This window comes from Oncorhynchus clarkii, chromosome 12 (assembly GCF_045791955.1).
Source record: "Oncorhynchus clarkii lewisi isolate Uvic-CL-2024 chromosome 12, UVic_Ocla_1.0, whole genome shotgun sequence".
NCBI lineage: Eukaryota > Metazoa > Chordata > Actinopteri > Salmoniformes > Salmonidae > Oncorhynchus > Oncorhynchus clarkii.
This window is the reverse complement of record NC_092158.1, coordinates 32,273,687-32,288,413: the sequence shown is the minus strand read 5'-3', so window position 1 is coordinate 32,288,413 and position 14,727 is coordinate 32,273,687. Positions and strand designations below refer to the sequence as shown.

The following is a 14,727-nucleotide window of genomic DNA, read 5'->3' as shown; positions in this document are numbered from 1 at the left end:
ATTTGTGGTGGTAAATAGACGGCTACGAATACTATAGATGAGAACTCTCAGGCGAGCAATACCTTGAGACTTCTTTAATAATAGACATCGCGCACCAGCAGTTATTGACAAATAGACACACAACCCCGCCCCTCGTCTTACCAGACGTAGCTGCTTTGTTCTGCCGATGCACGGAGATTCCGATTCGTCGTTTAGCCACGTCTCGGTGAAACATAAGATATTACAGTTTTTAATGTCCAGTTGGTAGGATAGTCTTAATCGTAGATCATCCAGTTTGTTTTCCAATGATTGCACATTCGCCAATAATATGGAGGGTAATGTGTGGTTTACCTACTCGTCGGTGAATTCTTCAAGCACTCCTTGGGGGTTAACATACAATAATGCCAATGGTTAATGCAGTTAACTGGAGAAATATCTATAACAGAGCTTTTTGGAATAACTTTTACCCTGGGCAGGAAAATATCCCAGGTAGTAAGACTTCAGAGGCCTTTAAAGGATCGCTGCAGGGAGTTTCATAACTGGCGCCGTACTGTAGCTGAGGAACAAGTGTCCCAGGGGCAAACAGAGAAAAGCAAAACAACCTGAAACAAGACAAGAGACAGGGTGGTGTGTATCACAAAACAACTGGCAAATCAAATATTAGAGTAGGGTGTAGTCCCCTTTGGGAATTAGTCCTAAATTGTATAAATTGTTAAAAACTAGAGAAACAGTCGCAGGTGTGGGGATTCTGTGCAATGTTGGTTTCTCAATTTTTCCATGGAAAAAGATACAACAATTCCATAATCCACTGCAAATGTCTGTCAACACACTCTATCAGACGGCACTGTCTAGTTCCACCTGTGAGAGATGGAGAAATCAGTCTGGTTGTCTGTTTGCTGACCGGAGTGTCTTCAACACCCGTTGTTTTAACGCGTCCCCCTAGCAACTTGTAATAACCATGCAGAAGAGCCACCCAACTGACTGGCCCCTAAATGTCTTCTGACATCTTTCATCAACAGTCTCCTCTCAGCTGTTTGTGGTTATCTGTCCATAGCCAGAGGGACTGAACAGAAGAGACAGGACTTCCTTCCTGTTGGGGTGTCATTATGTCTTTCCTCTGAGTCTGGCTTCCCTGGTCAAAATATCTACCACACTCCATCTCAATCATCTCAAGTTGCTTCCTCTGCTCATCTCCTGTTTGAGTCTGCTTTCTTTGAAGCTACCAACCAACACTGCTACATCTCAATAATCTAAAGTGGCTTCCTCTCCTTGTCTCCTTTTTTATTCTGCTTTCCTTGATGCTACCTACCAACATGGCTGCATCTTAGTCATCTAAAGTGGCTTCCTCGTCTCCATCTGCACTAGTATGAGAAGTATGACAAGCCAAGTAAAATCCTTACAGCAGAGGGACTTGTTTTCTTCTGTCCAGCATGCAGGTAAAGGAGAGGAGACAAGGAGAGTGAATCTGTTTAGATTATTTGAGAGGCTACCCACAACAACCTGAGAAGACTTCTCTAGGTTTCTCTCCCTGTGTCTCACTTCCTTGCCAAATCTGTTCTAGAACCATCCTCTCAGACGATAGCATTGTTCTAGAATTGGCTTCTCAGATGAGAGCACATGTCAAAGTTACCGTTGTCATTAGAATCATCAGCTCATGGTTATTCATAGAATAATCCACTGAGTCTCTGACATGGATATATATATAATTAGCTCTTTATATTGGTCAGTGTTACTTATCTCCAGGCTCCCTCATCATTCATTCATTCCCTCATGAAAAATATATTACATGAGTTATTCATTCCTGGATCTCTCATTCAGTGTATTCACCTCCCCACAATAGGGTTTTCATTAGAGCAATGTTCTCATCATAGCTACTCATCAAAGGGGTGGGAAGACATTGAACATTTACTAACACTGCCCTCATTCAAACCATAGGTTCAGATATGACTCATACTACATGTGAAATCAATCATCGCTGAGGTTGCTGGTGCCAGAAATAGACTTTGCTGGCACTGTGTTATGTACCTGACATTATCAGGTAGTGGGTGGATGTGGCTTAAAGCTGATTGAGATGTCCCTTAGTAGCAACGCTGTGTAACCTCTTGGCATTCATTTGATCATTCATGCAGAGTCTGCCACATTGAGGCCAAATCATTATTTAATTAATGATGATTCAGACCTGACAGATAATAACCTCATGATGACGTAGGTTGGGAAAGGCAGGGTAAGATACAGACTGGAAAGTGTTGTTACAAAAGCACTGGCTCGACACTCTTAGAAAAAACGGTGCTATCTAGAACCTAAAGGGTTATTTGGCTGTCCCCATAGGAGAACCCTTTGAAGAACTATTTTTGGTTCCAGGTAGAACCCTTTTTGTTCCAGGTAGAACCATATTGGTTCCAGGTAGAACCTTTTGGGCCTCCATGTAGAACCTTTTCCACAGAGGGTTTTACATGGAACCCAAAATGTTTCAACCTGGAACCAAAAGGGTTCTCCATGGAACCTCTCATATGGGGACAACCAAAGAACCCTGTTGGAACCCTTTTCTCTAAAAGTATAGTCTCTCGACCAGAGAGCAAAAAGGGCAAAAAAAAAAGTCAACTTAATTAACCCAATTAATTAAAATGGAGATCCTAGAGTTGCTTATGACTGAGATGTTACAACTTCCCTGGTGCGATTTGTTGCTGTGATTACTAGAGCCCATCCCAACCTTCTCTCTAAAACTATTGACGGATCTGGTACAGGACAAAGATAGGAAGAGATCCATATCACAACCTGGTTGGCCAACACCTGGTGAAAATATTTCAGTCAGTCTACGGGCTCCCGAGTGGCGCAGCGGTTTAAGGCACTGCATCTCAGGCTGTATCACAACCGGCCGTGATTGGGAGTCCCATAGGGCGGCACACAACTGGCCTAGCGTCGTCCGGGTTAGGGTTTGGCCCGGGGTAGGCCGTCATTGTAAATAAGAATTTGTTCTTAACTGACTTTCCTAGTTAAATAAAGGTTCAATAAATACAAATAATAACCTGTCAAAATGTCAAAACAGGCCTCAATATTCATTGTATTAAAACACAAAGCTAAATGTGTGCATTCACAAATGTTGATCTTCTCTCAGAAATCATAATCTCTATGACAGTCCCAAGCTAGACAAACAGATAATAGCAGCCCAGAGATGTCTTTGCTGGACCAATCATATATGGCAGAGGACCCAAATGTAACTATGAGCCATTTCTTCATTTGGCCTTGAATTTAACTCTGGTTATAGATCAATATATGAGATATATGAGATATGAGTTGGGAAATAGTTTGCATAAAGTTGCCCTTCTGCAATCTGTAACTATATAGTATTGTCTAATTACTCAGCTAGTACTACACTGTAATTGCAGACACAGTGTATAAAACAACTAATTAAACTAGAATTGAAGCAAGTGGCCAAGTACTTTCTGCATTGGTCACTAGTACAGTTACTGTGTAGTTATTTGGTAATTACGCAAGTGAATTCAATTTCTATTTAACTAGGTATCAGTGCAACTTAATGTAAGGGTTGACCAGGAATTTTAGGCTACAGTGAGAAATAATACAGTAAGGTATGATGATGGTGATGTGATAGAGAACAAAAATCATATTTAAATTGTCCAGGTCTGGTCAGCCACTGTGAGCTACTTTACCTGTGCCAATTAACATGTTTTATATACATTATACAGGATGTATATTTTATCTACCCAGTTAGCCAAAATAAATACAACTTTCTGGTCATCATGGTCTCATTGCGTCTCATGAAATGATAGCAGGGAAACAAGGCACTTCACACAGGTCAATAGACTATGTGACAGCGATCGGATTATATGAAACGTAATCCGTTAACCTGCGCACAATGTCAACACCCACCTTCCCTCCACGACGGTGTATCTTCTCCAAAGCAAAACGTATAAAACAGGTTCCTGTCTGTCACAGCTATGTTCTTGTGGGATTAGGCTACACCAATACTTGTCCCCTCTTTGAAGTTATTGCAGATTCAAACTTCAAATAATACGCACATGTATGGTTTCTGGTTATATTGGCAACCCATCTAATGACAAAACATCACATGAATTAAACTAAACGCAGCGAGAATTATATTTCAAATGACAATGTCCGAAGTTATTTTTCCTTAAATCCCAAGAAAATTACTCACAGGACTGTGACCCGCCGACACACTTCGCAGATCAGGAGAGAACCTTAATCCATTCGACACGGTGTGGGTGGAGCTACAGTGTATCCTCTGCATTTGCCCTGGTTCGAAGTAGAGGGCGTTAGAAACTAGTGACACAATGAGCATCGGAGGTATGATCAACTGAATCAGGTCTACACGTTGGATAGGTAAATAAAAGTGCACACTGTAAACGACATATTCCAATAATGACTAAATAACTCAATTATTTTTTCCATAGGTTCCCTACAAGGATCATATTCCTAATCAAGGCCAGATTAATCCAGGCCCGTGGGAGGCCCAAGAGGCAGCTAAAAATAAAACAAAATGCTAAACTAATACATCAAAAATATAACAGTGAGTGTAAAAAACATTACAAACATGCTATTTCCATGGAATAAACTGAGCAGATGATTCCAGGTGAAAACTAGGATCCCTTATTGATGTCACCTGTTAAATCCACTTCAATCAGTGTAGATGAAGGGGAGGAGACAGGCTAAAGAAGGATTATTAAACCTTGAGACAATTGAGACATCGGTTGTGAATGTGTGCCATTCAGAGGGTGAATGGGCAAGACCAAGGATTGAAGTGCCTTTTCACACTCAACAGTTTCCCGGGTGTATCAAGAATAGTCCACTTCACACAACTGTGGGAAGAATTGGACTCAACATGGAGCAGCATTAATGTGAAACGTTTCCAGCACCTTCTAGAGTCCATGCCCGATGAATTGGGGCAGTTCTGAGGGCAAACAATGTACAACTCAATATTCGGAAGGTGCGTTGAACACTCAGTGTATGTATGATATACAGTTGAAGTCAGAAGTTTACATACACTTAGGTTGGAGTCATTAAAACTCGTTTTTCAACCACTCCACCAATTTCTTGTTAACAATCTATAGTTTTGGCAAGTCGGTTAGGACATCTACTTCGTGCATGGCACAAGTAATTTTTTCAACAATTGTTTACAGACAAATTATTTAACTTACAATTCACTCCATCACAATTCCAGTGCATCAGAAGTTTACATACACTAAGTTAACTGTGCCTTTAAACAGCTTGGAAAATTCCAGAAAAATGCCATGGCTTTAGAAGCTTCTGATAGGCTAATTGACATCAATTGAGTCAATTGGAGGTGTACCTGTGGGTGTATTTCAAGGCCTACTGTCACGACTCTTACCGAAGGTGGCCCCTCTTCCTGTTTGGGTGGTGCTCGGTGGTCATCATCACCGGCCTACTAGCTGCCACCAATCCCTTTTCCCTTTTCTGTTGTTTTTGTCTGATTAGTAACACCTGTTTCTTGTTTAGGTTTAGTTGGGCTATTTAAGCTGCTGGTGGGCCCGCCTGCTCTTTGTGCGGGCTTGTTTAGTTCCCCACTGGTTATTTTGTGTGGTAGTGCTGGTTGTTTTGGATTTTCCCTCCGGACTGTTGCGGTCCTGGTTTTGGGCAATTGTACCCAGTTTCTTGGTGAGTACATTTTCCCCGGTGTGTAATAAAGCGCTACTCTGTATCTTCTGCCTCCTGCGTCTGACTCCGCACCCACTACGCCCAGTGCGTTACACCTACCTTCAAACTCAGTGCCTCTTTGCTTGACATCATGGGAAAATCAAAATAAATCAGCCAAGAAAAAATGGTAGACCTCCACAAGCCTGGTTCATCCTTGGGCACAATTTTCAAACGCCTGAAGGTACCACGTTCATCTGTACAAACAATAATACGCAAGTATAAACACAATGGGACCACGCAGCCGTCATACCACTCAGGAAGGAGATGAGTTCTATCTCCTAGAGAGGAATGTACTTTGATGCGAAAAGTACAAATCAATCCCATAGCAACAGCAAAGGACCTTGTGAAGATGCTGGAGGAAACAGGTACAAAAGTATCTATATCCACAGTAAAACAAGTCCTATATCGACATGACCTGATAGGTCGCTCAGCAAGGAAGAAGCCACTGCTCCAAAACCGACATAAAATAGCCAGACTACGGTTTGCAACTGCACATGGGGACAAATATCATCATTTTTGGAGAAATGTCCTCTGGTCTGATGAAACAAAATTAGAACTGTTTGGCCATAATGACCATCGTTATGTTTGGAGGAAAAAGGTGGAGGCTTGCAAGCCGAAGAACACCATCCCAACCATGGAGCACGGGGGTGGCAGCATCATGTTGTGGGGGTGCTTTGCTGCAGGAGGGGCTGGTGCACTTCACAAAATACATGGCATCGTGAGGAAGAAAAATGATGTGGATATATTGAAACAACATCTGAAGACATCAGTTTTAAAGCTTGGTCGCAAATGGGTCTTCCAAATGGACAATGACCCCAAGCATACTTCCAAAGTTGTAGCAAAAAAGGACAACAAAGTCAAGGTATTAGAGTGGCCATCACAAAGCCCTGACCTCAATCCTATAGAAAATTTGTCTGCAGAACTGAAAAACATGTGCGAGCAAGGAGGCATACAAACCTGACTCAGTTACACCAGCTCTGTCAGGAGGAGTGGGCCAAAATTCACCCAACATATTGTGAGAAACTTGTGGTAGGCTACCCGAAACGTTTGACCCAAGTTAAACAATTTAAAGGCAATGCTACCAAATACTGATTGAGTGTATGTAAACGTCTGACCCACTGGGAATGTGATGAAGGAAATAAAAGCTGAAATAAATAATTATCTTGTAACGATCCTCTTCCTGTGAATGACTGGACCAAGGCGCAGCGTGAGACGTGTTCATGATATTTTATTAAAATCAGAACTGGAACAAAAAATAACAATGAGGAAACAAACTGTTCTGTAAAGAACCTAACAATACAGAAAACATAGAAAAAAGAACATAGAATGCCTAGTCACACCCTGGCCTAACCAAAATAGAGAATAAAAGCCTCTCTATGCCCCCCCCCCCCCCCCCCCCCCCCCCCCCAAAGGTGCGGACTCGGGCCGCAAAACCTGACTCTCAAGGGGAGGGTCCAGTGTGGGCCCTCTTTACGGTGGCGGCTCTGGTGCGGGACGGAGACCTTTGGCTTGGCCCCCTTAGGTGGTGCCTCTGGAACGGGGACCCTCGCGGCGGGCCCCGGACAGGAGGGAGACTCTGGCAGCTCCGGACAGGAGGGCGACTCTGGCATCTCCGGACAGGAGGGCGACTCTGGCAGCTCCGGACAGGAGGGCGACTCTGGCAGCTCCGGACAGGAGGGTCGACTCTGGCAGCTCCGAACAGGAGGGCGACTCTGGCAGCTCCGGACAGGATACAGGCACAGGACTCACCAGGCTGGGGAGACCTACTGAAGGCCTGGTCCGTGGAGGAGGCACAGGATAGACCGGGCTGTGGGCGAGCACTGGAGAGCTGGTGCGTAGCCTTGACACCACTCTTCCAGGCTTAATGCCCACTCTAGCCCGGCACGTGCGGGGAGCTGGAACAGGCCGCACTGGGATCTCCTGGCGAACTGGGGAAACCGTGCCTAGAGCCGGCATGGGATATCCTGGCCCGAGGAGACGCACTGGACCCAAGAGCAGGGCTGGCACCATCCGTCCTGGCTGGATCCTCACCCTAGCCCAGAAGATGCGGGGAGCTGGAATGAAGCGCACCGGGCTAAGAACGCGTACTGGAGATCTGTTGCGCCAAGCTGGCACAAGACGTGCAGGGCTGGGGAGGCGCACAGGAGGCCTGGTGTGTGGGGCTCGCACAGTCTTCACCAGACGGCTACAACGCACCTCAGGACGAGTATGGAGAGCTGACTCAGGTGAAATCAAATCGAGGACATGCTCCGTCGGGCGGATGTCGTGCCTCATGCACCAACACAGCAACTCTCTCATTACTCTCTCCTCCAATCTCCCCATCAACTCCTTCACTGTCTCTGCTTTGCTTCCTTCGCTCACCTCCAATTTCACCCTGACTGGCTCTGGTTCCATCCTCAGCTCCGCCGACCGTCCCGTGTGCCCCCTCCCCCGTGTGCACCATTGGAAATGTTATTTAGTAGCCTACAGTAGCCTATATTCAGACCCCTTGACTTTTTCCAAATGTTGTTATTTTACAGCCCTGTTCTAAAATTGATTAAATAGATTTTTCCCTCGTCAATCTACACACAATACCCCATAATGACAAAGTAAAAACAGTTTTTTATTACAATTTTAGCAAATGTTTAAAAAATACAAAACTGAAAAATCACATTTACATAAGTATTCAGTACCTCTACTCAGTACTTTGTTGAAGCACCTTTGGCAGCGATTACAGGCTCGAGTCTTCTTGGGTATGACGCTACAAGCTTGGCAAACCTGTATTTGGGGCGATTCTCCCATTTTTAGTCGCTGCACAACTATTTTCAGGTCTCTCCAGAGATGTTCGATCAGGTTCAAGTCCAGGCTCTGGCTGGGCCACTCAATGACATTAAGAGACTTGTCCCGAAGCCACTCCTGCGTTGACTTGGCTGTGTGCTTAGCGTCATTGTCCTGTTGGAAGGTGAACCCTTTCCCCAGTCTGAGGTCCTGAGCGCTCTGGAGCAGGTTTTCATCAAGCATCTCTCTGTACTTTGCTCTGTTCATCTTTCCCTCGATCCTGACTAGTCTCCCAGTCCCTGCTGCTGAAAAATATCTCCACACCCTTCACCTTCGGGATGGTTCCAGGTTTCCTCCGGACGAGACGCTTGGAATTCAGGCCAAACAGTTCAATCTTGGTTTCATCAGACCAGAGAATCTTGTTTCTCACAGTCTGAGAGTCTTTTAGGTGCCTTTTGGCAAACTCCAAGCGGACTGTCATCTGCATTTTACTGAGGAGTGGCTTCAGTCTGGCCCCTTTACCATAAAGGCCTGATTAGTAGAGTGCTGCAGAGATGGTGGTCCTTCTGGAAGGTTCTCCCATCTCCACAGAGGAACTCTGGAGCTCTGTCAGAGTGACCATCGGGTTCTTGGTCACCTCCCTGACCAAGGCCCTTCTCCCCTGATTGTTCAGTTTGGCCGGGTGGCCAGCTATATGAAGAGTCTTGGTGGTTCCAAACTTCTTCCATTTAACCTCTATGGGATCGGTGTCCATAAACCGGGACAGTTGTTGCTAAAGTGCGCTAATGTGTCCAATTTACAGTTGCTATTACAGTAAAAAGATACTACGCTATTGTTTGAGGAGAGTGCACAACAACAAAAAACTTTTATCACGTCAACTTGTTTGATACATTCACCTCTGAGGGTAAATAATGTACTTACGTTCAGTAATGTTGCTCTGATTTGTCATCCTGAGGGTCCCAGAGATTAAATTAAGAATAATTTTGTTTGATAAATCAATTTTTATTTTCAAATGTAGGAACTGGGTTATACAGTTTGAACCCCTGCTGTCTCTGGCCCCACACCCACCCCTAGACATGTGAAGATAAGTGTTTTTTCTGCAGGGAAGCTAATTATCCATCATGTATGACATTCCTGGATGTGTGTAAACTTAAATTTTTCATTACCATAGCATTTTTGTGTGTTCTCTATACTTATGCACTTGAAAATATATCAATTGACCAATTCGTCACATTTGGGCAAACTCCTGGCAGACTAAAGTGTAGGAATGTAATACTTCTCTGGATCAGTCTGAAACTTTGCACAACCCTGCTACCACCTGGCGGTCAGAATCTACAATTACACAAATTCCTTTCTCTTCAATTTCAAATATCATGGAACAATTTTTTTTAATAGAAAACGCATGTTATTTTGTTTTATTATCTTTTACCAGATATTTTGTGTTATATTCTCCTACATTAATTTCACATTACCACAAAATTCAAAGTGTTTCCTTTCAAATGGTATCAAGAATATGCATGTCCTTGCTTCAGGTCCTGAGCTACAGGCAGTTAAATTTGGGTATGTCATTTTATGCAGAAATAGAAAAAAACGGGTCCGATCCTTAGATTGGTGGAAGCCACTGTGTTCTTGGGGACCTTCAATGCTGCAGATATTTTTTGGTACCCTTCCCGAGCTTGGTGCCTTGACACAATTCTGTCTCAGCCCTCCACGGACAATTCCTTCGACCTCATGTCTTGGTCTTTGCTCTGACATGCACTGTCAACTCTGGGACCTCATATAGACAGGTGTGTGCCTTTCCAAATTATGTGCAATCAATTGAAGGATGATCAATGGAAACAGGATGCACCTGAGCTCAATTTCGAGTCTCATAGCAAAGAGTCTGAATACTTACGTAATTGAGGTATTTCTGTTTTTTTTGTTTTACACATTTGCAAAAATGTATAAAAATGTGTTTTCACTTAGTCATTATGGGGTTATTTTGTGTAGATTGCTGAGGAATTTTTTCTATTTAATCCAGTTTAGAATAAAGCTGTGACGTTACAAAATGTGGAAAAAGTCAAAGGGTCTGAATACTTTCTGAATGCACCGTACATGTATATAAAAAATGAAAAGCTCTGGGGCCCGTGATTTTTTAATCCGGCCCAGTTCCAAATCATGGTAGTTGGTGATTTTCAATGCTGGATTTGATGTCCATGCCTTAATCGGCTGTACTATTTGTGTATGGTACCTCCAGTAATCAGGATGGCTGGCCTACTACAGGTGCCATCAAGCACCAACCCCTGATACAGCTCGGAGGCATTGAGCCAACACCAGGCACAGGGAGTGACTTCCAACAGTATATCTATTTCAGGCCTAACAGCCACAGATTAACTCCTGGCTTGGAAGATGATTGCGTCAATTCCCTCTAATCTTGTGCAACTGACAAGTGAAGTTAATTTACTTTAGCATACCGTACAGTAGGTGACCAGAGACTCTGTGAATCTGTGTCTGTCTCTGAGAGCACTCTGCTGGAGATTGACTGCAATAATTTATAAGGCGGTTTATAAGGAGTTTATAAACTGTAACTGTTAATTACTGTTACTTTTAAATATATAGATCATTTCTAAGTCTATAACCAATAGTTGAAATTGTGTGACTGTCATTTGATTAAAAAAAAACAGATATCTAAATGCTATAATCAAGTGGAGATAAATATATATATATATATATATATATATATATATATATATATATATATATAATAATTGTGCAACAGAGCTCATGGCTGAACATTCCCTAGCATTTGGTAGTCCCTGGTAGTGAATCATAATCGTCTCCTCTCTCTATAAGTCCCTGATCCCTGCTCTGTCATGATCATGGCACATTAGCAGATTTTCATCCACCAGAGAATGCTATTGCCATCTGTAGCTCACTTTGCTCACTTGAGGGCCTCTCTCTAAAACATTTGTCCAGTTCCAAATGTACACTAGCCCCTACTCCTACGCACAACGCCTGAAAGTATTGTCAATATGTATGTCAGCAATATGACCAAAAAATTACAAAAGATTCTGCATGATACAAATCTTCTACACAAACTCTACTCATTAGTGCAGTGGTCTTCAATCATGGGTCGAAAGACCCACAGTGTGTGCAGGATTTTGCTCTAGCCCAGCAGTAACACACCTGATGTCAACTTACCCCTTGATTAACTGACTCAGATTCATTAGTATGGGGCTGGGTCAAAGGTCTGCTCACCTGGCAGTGGGTCTTCAGGAACATGATTGAAGAACACTGCATAAATGGGATCAGAATAAACTGTAACAGTATATCTCTGCACACTTCTACTCTTTCCAGACAGGCACTAAACTACTGTACCAGAGTTTATACAGTAAATCACATCTTTGAGTGGGTTTGGCAGTAGTTGGTGAGAGTTAAACAGCTGAAGGTTGCATCAGCATGCAGGGCAACATTACTGAGGTCTTACATCATGAGAATATCAGGCCAATTTCTATTTCTAAAGGAAGAAACCGACTGTGACCATGCTTCCTCTTACAGAGAGCTCGTATTTGAGAGAAAAGTCAAAGTTTGCTGAAAAAAGTTCCAAAGAATAAGAAGGTACCTTGAGGATGCTCCTCGGCTTCAAAATATGGATGAGCTATAGGCCTAAGATATGGAAGTTGTCATTCATTTTATTTTATCTTATATGATATACAAAACATTCTCCAAAACCCCTCATAAATTACTTAAATAAATGTAAAAAGTTAAGCTGAAGTGCTGAACGAACTGTAGGGTAACTGAAACCAGATGGCTTTGGCAGTTTTTCACATGAATGCTTATTTTTCCCTCTCCATGATCAGCACCTCCATCCCTCTGCTACATGGTATTTCTGGATGTGGAACCAAGGCAGGTCATCACAGGAAGCTGGACAACATGGAGACGGATATACGTTCTGTTCCACTGCCCCTTTTTCCTACTGTTTGTTGATGGGATTCCCATGCCGCCATCATTGCTATTGTTACATGCATCTTGACATGCAGTATTGTGCAGGCACTAACCAACGTGAGCTATTAAGTCCTCAGTGAATGTATACAATACAGTACAGCATAGGAGGTTGGTGGCACCTTAATTGGGGAGAACAGGCTCGTGGTAATAGCTGGAGCAAAATAAGTGGAATGGCATCAAATACATAAAACACATGGTTTCCATGTATTTGCCATTCCATTTGCTTCGTTCTGACCATTATTATGAGCCGTTCTCCCCTCAGCAGCCTCCTGTGCAATACAGTAATCTATTAATGACAGAGAACATTGTGTTTTGCATTGCCTATAAGATCTTAGTTGGAGACTGCACTATATAGCCCTTTATATACTGTACACAATTAAACCATTACCACAATTAAACCATTCATGGATTGGTCTGTAAACATTTGTAGAAATATGCAGAAAAGGCACAAGATGTTTAAAGCCATTACAATATCTTAAGAGGGTCTGTTCCATCAGTTATACCATTATGTCTCTCCTACAGATGTAGGATGAATCTTAATTTGACCAGTTTCTCACAACAGGAAAATAAGCCTGCAGAAACAGGAAATTATCATTATTGTGTGGATTATAATTAATGGGCATTTTTGTAGGGGTTGATTCATTTTTTAGTTTGGGCAAAACTTTAGAAGCCTTGAATACACTATAAATGTGCATTTCCAGCTGTGCAGGACATTTCCTGCAACAACAGGGTGACCAAATTGAGATCCTACTTCTGTATCTGCCGTTAATCAGTGACAGTAAATTTGAGTTTAATGAAAATATATCTGAACTGTATAGATGTTCGAAATGCCATCTCTTGGCTAGCTGAGCTGCAGCCTTAGCAGCAGAGTTCATTGAAGCTGCCTAGCCCTATATGCACGCAAAACTAAACCAATGCTGCCCTCAGGCAGTATATCAGGCCAACCTATTCTTCTGAGACAAAGAGCCAGTTTGGAATTTAGCTATGTAATACAAAAGCATGTAGCCAAGTGCTATGCTTTTTCATGTTGAGGGTGGAGATGTGGTGTGGGTGAGTGGGGATACTTCTTTTGTACTCAGACCAATGTTGGCCCTATGTAAATTGTCCATTTATCTAAACATCAACAGAACATGTGTCTTATGCATAGCCTTTTCACTCTAGCAGTGCTGAGGCATAGCCAATGTAATGTGACCTAATTTCTAACATGATGTCACAAATCCCTTGGCACCAAACACTGGGCTACTGTGGCATGTTGAGTGATTTCCTAAACTTTATTGCTGTTCAGCAGAAACACTCCATGTTTTAGAGTGCCTGGATAGATGGAATAATCAGATACACTGCATGCATGTCCATAATGACATGTTGTTCAGTGAGTCAGTTAGACACCAGGGGATAATTTAACAATTTGGCATGGCTAGGCAGACCAGGTAGGGGGGCTTGAATGGACACATCCCCCATCCTGCATCCCACGCTATCAGTCGCTCAAATCAGACAGACACAGCCACAGACGTGGCACTAAGAAGGGGGAGGAAGAGGAAGAAAAACTGTAAAATCTTCGCAACTTGCAAGCAAAATTTACGAACCATAACAATTATAATACCAAAGTACTTTCTACCCCTTAACAATTATTATTCTTCGGTCTCATGGAATTTTTGATTTTCAATGACCTAGTTAGAAAACTTCCCTGCAACTCTGTTTGCAGTAGGTAACCCAAACAGATGGCACTATTATTCATTTGATGTTGTTTGCCGTCTGCGTCTGACATTAATGTACCCAGCCCGCTATACACTCGTGTCCACCAGGGACCAGCTCATACATAAAGCATCATCCATTCAGGCTGCAAAGGCCTCAATTTCCTCCTTAACTTGATTTAATGGCACACACAAACACTAGGAAAATATGTGTACTGTCTTAAGAAAACACAATTTCCCACCACTATTTTCTGACAATTTATAGATGTTGCACACTGTGTTCAGTCCAGCAGTCTGTTGTTCACCCCTGGCTCAAAGCGGTGTGCAACATCTAGAAGTTGTTAGAAAATCCCAAAATGGAAGTGGAAATTGTTGTTTAATTAAGACAGTATGCATATTTTCCCCGTTTTTTTAGGCAGGAGGGCCATTAATACAAAATAATGTTGCTCTATGATGCATGGTCTAAAACTGTGTACAGTATATTACAGTAGCAACATTTGAGAATACAGAACTATGAACTTTATAGAAACTCTGCCAGATGTCTGTCTGCAGTGTGAATGAGCGTTCAGTGTGTCACAGGCTTTAGGACCTGGAGGGGGAAAGTCGCACTCACATAGCTGCTCAA

General features: G+C 42.8%; 1 protein-coding gene across 2 annotated transcripts in view; it reads right to left on the bottom strand.

Annotated features, from left to right (window-relative positions):
- The window catches only part of LOC139423078 (glycerophosphodiester phosphodiesterase domain-containing protein 5-like), a 51,534-nt gene extending 47,315 nt beyond the window's left edge, over window positions 1–4,219 (bottom strand). Inside the window, exon 1 of one of the 2 annotated variants that reach the window (XM_071174707.1) lies at window positions 4,154–4,219. The gene's annotated coding sequence lies outside the window, so the exon portion shown is untranslated. Of the gene's footprint in view, window positions 1–3,867 lie in introns of both variants that reach the window. The other variant, XM_071174705.1, reaches the window with a different exon arrangement.
- Between the last annotated feature and the right edge of the window lie 10,508 nt (window positions 4,220–14,727).